The sequence below is a fragment of the Triticum urartu genome, chromosome 4 (genome assembly GCF_003073215.2).
Source record: "Triticum urartu cultivar G1812 chromosome 4, Tu2.1, whole genome shotgun sequence".
Taxonomy (NCBI): domain Eukaryota; kingdom Viridiplantae; phylum Streptophyta; class Magnoliopsida; order Poales; family Poaceae; genus Triticum; species Triticum urartu.
Window position 1 is genome coordinate 516,641,669 of NC_053025.1, and position 7,376 is coordinate 516,649,044.

The following is a 7,376-nucleotide window of genomic DNA, read 5'->3' on the forward strand; positions in this document are numbered from 1 at the left end:
TCTTCAGCTCTATCTTCATTAGCCAAGCATCATTGCCCTCATGGTTGGAGGAGGAGGGAGACGACATAGTGCCTGGCCTTGACAACCCTGACAGAAAACAGCTCGAAACAAAGACATGAGATTTTTGCGTGATACGGGAGTCAAAACCTCCGGGAGATTATATAATGAATTTTTACCGACCAAAATACGTGTCGTGTAAGAAAACGGAGTCCGGAAAGCGCACGAGGTGCCCACGAGGGGGGGGCGCGCCCAGGAGGGTAGGGCGCGCCCTCCACCCTCGTGGAGCCCTCGTGTCCTTCCCGGACTGCTTCTTATTTTTCTATTTTTCTAAATATTCCAAAACGGAGAAATATTGCCTTTAAAAACTGTTTTGGAGTCGGTTTACTTACCATACCACATACCTATTCCTTTTCGGAGTCTGAAACGTTCCGGAAAGTGTCCCTTATGTATTCCTCCGGGGTTACGGTTTCAATAACATTGGTTTCAACATTTATAGGATTACCTGAGATATAATGTTAATTCTTTGACCGTTCACCACCTTCGGATTTGTGCCTTCGAAGTTGTTGATTTTTATGGCACCGGAACGATAGACCTCCTCGATAACGTAAGGACCTTCCCATTTAGAGAGAAGTTTTCCTGCAAAAAATCTTAAACGAGAGTTGTATAGCAATACATAATCACCTACATTAAACTCACGCTTTTGTATCTTTGTCATGCCATCTTTTAACTTTTTCTTTAAACAACTTGGCATTTTCGTAGGCTTGGGTTCTCCATTCATCGAGTGAGCTAATATCAAATAACCTCTTCTCACCGGCAAGTTTAAAATCATAATTGAGCTCTTTAATAGCCCAATATGCCTTGTGTTCTAGTTCGAGAGGTAAGTGACATGCTTTTCCATAAACCATTTTATACGGAGACATACCCATAGGATTTTTATATGCAGTTCTATAGGCCCATAATGCATCATCAAGTTTCTTGGACCAATTCTTTCTAGACCTATTGACAGTCTTTTGCAAAATTAATTTGAGCTCTCTATTACTCAATTCTACTTGACCACTAGACTGAGGGTGATAGAGGAGATGCAATTCTATGATTAACATCATACTTAGCAAGCATTTTACGGAAAGCACCATGAATAAAATGTGAACCACCATCAGTCATTAAATATCTAGGGACTCCAAATCTTGGAAAAATAACTTCTTTAAGCATTTTAATAGAGGTGTTATGATCAGCACTACTAGTTGGAATAGCTTCTACCCACTTAGTAACGTAATCAACAGCAACTAAAATATGTGTATATCCATTAGAGGCAGGAAAAGGTCCCATATAGTCAAAGCCCCAAACATCAAATGGTTCAATAACGAGTGAATTCATAGGCATTTCTTGACGTCTACTAATATTACCAATTCTTTGACATTCATCACAAGATAAGACAAACTTACGGGCATCCTTGAAGAGAGTAGGCCAATAAAAACCAGATTGCAATACCTTATGTGCAGTTCTATCTCTCAGCATGGTGTCCTCCATAAGCTCGGAGTGACACTTGCGTAGGATCTGTTCCTGTTCATGCTCAGGTACACAAGTCTAATAACACCATCTACTGTTGGAAATATGCCCTAGAGGCAATAATAAAAGGATTATTATTATATTTCCTTGTTCATGATAATTGTCTTTTATTCATGCTATAATTGTGTTATCCGGAAATCGTAATACATGTGTGAATACTTAGACACCAACATGTCCCTAGTAAGCCTCTAGTTGACTAGCTCGTTGATCAACAGATAGTCATGGTTTCCTGAGTATGGACATTGGATGTCATTGATAACGAGATCACATCATTAGGAGAATGATGTGATGGACAAGACCCAATCCTAAACATAGCACAAGATCGTATAGTTCGTTTGCTAGAGTTTTCCAATGTCAAGTATCTTTTCCTTAGACCATGAGATCGTGTAACTCCCGGATACCGTAGGAGTGCTTTGGGTGTACCAAATGTCACAACGTAACTGGGTGACTATAAAGGTATACTACGGGTATCTCCAAAAGTGTCTGTTGGGTTGACACGGATCAAGACTGGGATTTGTCACTCCGTATGACGGAGAGGTATCACTGGGCCCACTCGGTAGTGCATCATCATAATGAGCTCAAAGTGACCAAGTGTCTGGTCACGGGATCATGCACTACGGTACGAGTAAACTGACTTGCCGGTAACGAGATTGAACGAGGTATTGGGATACCGACGATCGAATCTCGAGCAAGTAACATACCGATTGATGAAGGGAATTGTATACGGGGTTGCTTGAATCCTCGACATCGTGGTTCATCCGATGAGATCATCGAGGAGCATGTGGGAGCCAACATGGGTATCCAGATCCCGCTGTTGGTTATTGACCGGAGAGCGATCTCGGTCATGTCTACATGTCTCCCGAACCCGTAGGGTCTACACACTTAAGGTTCGGTGACGCTAGGGTTGTAGGGATATGTATATGCAGTAACCCGAATGTTGTTCGGAGTCCCGGATGAGATCCCGGACGTCACGAGGAGTTCCGGAATGGTCCGGAGGTAAAGAATTATATATGGGAAGTCTTGTTTTGGTCACCGGAAAGGTTTCGCGCATTATCGGTATTGTACCGGGAGTGCCGAAAGGGGTCCGGGGGTCCACCAAGGGGGTCCACCTGCCCCGGGGGGCCACATGGGCTGTAGGGGTGTGCGCCTTGGCCTATATGGGCCAAGGGCACCAGCCCCAAGAGGCCCATGCGCCAAGAGATGAGGGAAAGGAAGAGTCCTAAAGGGGGAAGGCACCTCCTAGGTGCCTTGGGGAGGATGGACTCCTCCCTGGCCGCACCCTTCCTTGGAGGAAGGGCCAAGGCTGCGCCCCCCCTCTCCCTTGGCCCTATATATAGTGGGGGAAGGGAGGGCAGCCACACCTAAGCCCTGGCGCCTCCCTCTCCCTCTCCAACACCTCCTCCTCCTCCGTAGAGCTTAGCGAAGCCCTGACGGAGTACTGCAGCTCCACCACCACCACGCCATCATGCTGCTGCTGGAGCCATCTTCCTCAACCTCTCCTTCCCCTTGCTGTATCAAGAAGGAGGAGACGTTACGCTGACTGTACGTGTGTTGAACACGGAGGTGCCGTCCGTTCGGCGCTAGGATCTCCGGTGATTTGGATCACGTCGAGTACGACTTCCTCATCCCCGTTCTTTGAACGCTTCCGCGCGTGATCTACAAAGGTATGTAGATGCAATCCAATCACTCGTTGCTAGATGAACTCCTAGATGGATCTTGGTGAAACCGTAGGAAAATTTTTGTTTTCTGCAACGTTCCCCAACACCCCCCTCCCCCGTATATAAAGGAGGGGGGGAGGGGGCGGCCAGCCTCATGGTGCGCCCTAAGGGGGGATTCCTACTCTTAGGCCTTATTTGGTTGTTGGGTAGAAAAAAACAAGGCAACAAACCCCTATGGGGTTTTTTCCTGTGCTCATGGTTTCCCTCCCACCACGTGGGAGATCTTCCCACTGCCCAGGTTCCCAAATGGCCACAAGGGGGAGGGAAGGAGGGGGAGGGAAGGAAAACCCTCAAATTAACACATATCACAAGCGACTTTGCTACACAGATAACAACAGATCTGTACATACAAAATTTCAGAGCCTTCATACAAAATTCTATCGATAACAATGGACCACATAAGAATTCCACAAATAATTCTAAAAAAACAAATACATAAAATCTCAGAATTCATATAAACAAATACATAAAACCATCAGTTCACAAGGGTTCAGATACCGGTCAGTCCACATCTCATTGAGATCAACCGTTGGCCTAAATCGTTTTCATGTGCTATCATCATTCAAATTTGTTCACGACAAAAGAAAATTGAATTATCACTTGCCATGTTCAAGGCAGAGATACTTTCAAATTAGATGAACTGCAAGGAGGCTATCACTAGCCCTACTCAAGTCGTTTCTCCACTCTGCATGGACATGAGGTACCGCATCTTGATGTTGACTGAACTACACAAAATATTAAGTTAGCACCAGTTTAGTCTATTTTTAAGTATAAATGGATTAAGATGAAATAGTATGAACCAAAGGCATGATCTGCTGAGTGCTTGAGTGTAAACAAAGGCATGATGAAACCAAAGCCAATGAAGAGAAATCAACAGCCGATCTGCTCGAAATAGATGTATAACAAACAAAAAGATATGTGATTCTACTATACACCTTTATTTGCACATTTGCAACCATTTCTACTCATGCTTTGCTATAAACAGCCGTATATCCATCTATCTGGAAGTGAACAAACAAGACAAAAGTAAGCTACATATGTCTCCTATACCTTCCAGCTACAGCTCCACCTTCCTGGAACTATAGGTAGAAAACTAAAATGAACTATTAAATTGCTCTTGCCTATCTTGGAGGTACAGCTATACACCTTAGGAAGGAAACACATCATCTCACCTCTACCTTTACTCTTTGGTTCATCTAGTAAGAACGAGCAGCAAAAGATTTATCATGTACACGGCAGCAGAACTCAGAACATAAACATCACCAATCACATCTCTTCTTGGCTAGCTATTCAATTCATACCAACCAATAAATTTAAGCTTTCCCATATCTTTCTTGCTTTCTTCTCAACGACCGATTAAAGATAACAAGATCAAACTCATATAGTGAGTTGAAAAGCCTACAACAGGCAGCAGTGCTCGTTACTATCTATTGTATTATTAGAATGAACGGACTAGATTTAACTAGCAAACAAGAATGGTACAAATTTAAAGAAGCTAATATAGATTTGTATGTAGGAGTCAAAACATTTTTTACCTAGGCCAGATTGGAATCGAGAAGGCACTCAAGTACATCCAAAAAGAGCACGTACAAGTAAACATTTGACGGAAGCCAACCTTGATGGACAAAAAAGGTAACTGGGGCAGTCCCGTTCTCACATGTTCTTAAGGCAAGGGTGGTGGCGTGAATTCATGTCGCAAATAAATATTTGATAGCGGCCAAACTAGATGGGCAAAAAAAAAAAGAATCCGAAGCAGTCCAGTTCCTACACGTTCTTAAGGAAAGAGCGGAAAGAGTGGTGTGGCGTTGATTCATGTAAATTAAAAAAAAACAGTGGTGCTGTTTTGCTAGTTTCTATCTAAAATATATGCAGAATAGTTGCCCACAAATGTCACCTTCTCACAAGAGCTTGATTCATACAACTATATTGATCTGCTTGTATCTAAATCTAATCAGTAATCAGTGTTCTGTACCTCATATAACATATGAAAAATCTGATATCAACAATGAAAATACTATGGACAGATACATAGCTATGAAATTGGACCAACTAACCCAATCTGGTGCATACAAGTCCAAAGTTTTACCAAATGTATGAGCCACTATATGCATCAAGCTTCAGACTACTTTTCACAATTCGATGGGCGGCATAGCATGCTACATAGAAACAAATATAGCTGTCACACATGAAAATACAACTCATATGGAACTGGTGGTTCAAGAACTACACAAGAAAAATACAAGCTCATATGGAACCAGTGGTTCAAGATCAGGGATGGTGAAGCCATGAACTGAAAAGAAAAATATTGGGGAAGGAGGAGGGGGCAAACCCTTGATCAGATGAGATAGTAACGTCCGCGGAACCATTGCCGCCGCCGTCGCCGGAGGGGATCGGAACTTGGAGGCGGAGGGGAGATCCGGGGAAGGAGAACGGTGACGGCCGCGGTCCGTCGCCGTCGCTGGAGGGGCGGAGCTTGGATCCTCAGCACCGGAGGGAGGGGGTCGGGAGCGTCGCTTCTTGTCGCTGGCGGAGGAGCTCGGAGGCGGTGGGGGGCGCTGGATCTTGGTCGACGGCGCTGCCGTTCGCTCGTGTCGCTCGAGCCGTGGATTTCCTCCCTCAGCTCTGGGTCATGGGTTTTCTCCCCGTGGAAAGGACGTGGGTCGGGCAGGGTTACCCCGAGATGGATGCGGTCCAAATGACCAACTCGGTTTCTAGATGAACTCATAGATGGATCTTGGTGAAACCGTAGGAAAATTTTGTTTTCTGCAACGTTCCCCAACAGTGGCATCATGAGCTAGGTCTATGCGTAGTTTCTCTTGCACGAGTAGAACACAATTTGTTGTGGCGTTGATGTTGTCAACTTTCTTGCCGCTACTAGTCTTATCTTGCTTCAACAGTATTGTGGGATGAAGCGGCCCGGACCAACCTTACACGTACGCTTACGTGAGACCGGTTCCACCGACTAACATGCAAGTTGCATAAGGTGGCTGGCGGGTGTCTGTCTCTCCCACTTTAGTTGGAGCGGATTCGATGAAAAGGGTCCTTATGAAGGGTAAATAGAAGTTGACAAATCACGTTGTGGCTTTCACGTAGGTAAGAAAACGTTCTTGCTAGAACCCTATTGCAGCCACGTAAAACTTGCAACAACAATTAGAGGACGTCTAACTTGTTTTTGCAGCAAGTGTTTTGTGATGTGATATGGCCAAAGTTGTGATGAATGATGAATGATATATATGTGATGTATGAGATGTTCATGCATTGTAATAGGAATCACGACTTGCATGTCGATGAGTATGACAACCGGCAGGAGCCATAGGAGTTGTCTTTATTTTTTGTATGACCTGCGTGTCATTGAGAAACGCCATGTAAATTACTTTACTTTATTGCTAAACGCATTAGCCATAGTAGTAGAAGTAATAGTTGGCGAGCAACTTCATGGAGACACGATGATGGAGATCATGATGATGGAGATCATGGTGTCATGCCGGTGACAAGATGATCATGGAGCCCCAAGATGGAGATCAAAGGAGCTATGTGATATTGGCCATATCATGTCACTATTATTGTTTGATTGCATGTGATGTTTATCATGTTTGCATCTTGTTTACTTAGAACGACGGTAGTAAATAAGATGATCCCTCATAATAATTTCAAGAAAGTGTTCCCCCTAACTGTGCACCGTTGCGACAGTTCGTTGTTTCGAAGCACCACGTGATGATCGGGTGTTAGATTCTAACGTTCACATACAACGGGTGTAAGACAGATTTACACATGCAAACACTTAGGTTGACTTGACGAGCCTAGCATGTACAGACATGGCCTCGGAACACAGAAGACCGAAAGGTCGAGCATGAGTCGTATAGAAGATACGATCAACATGAAGATGTTCACCGATGTTGACTAGTCCGTCTCACGTGATGATCGGACACGGCCTAGTTAACTCGGATCATGTTATACTGGAGGGATGTCTATCTAAGTGGGAGTTCATTGAATAATTTGATTAGATGAACTTAATTATCATGAACTTAGTCTAAAAATTTACAATATGTCTTGTAGATCAAATGGCCAACGTAGTCCTCAACTTCAACGCGT

At 44.0% G+C, this 7,376-nt stretch overlaps 1 long non-coding RNA gene across 1 annotated transcript; it reads right to left on the minus strand.

Moving 5' to 3' along the window:
• Positions 1–4,203: 4,203 nt before the first annotated feature.
• LOC125554033 lies at positions 4,204–5,894 on the minus strand. The gene is made up of 2 exons (XR_007304300.1): positions 5,614–5,894; positions 4,204–4,682 (listed from the first exon to the last, which is right to left on the minus strand). It is a non-coding gene; the product is annotated as an uncharacterized LOC125554033 (long non-coding RNA).
• Positions 5,895–7,376: the final 1,482 nt, after the last annotated feature.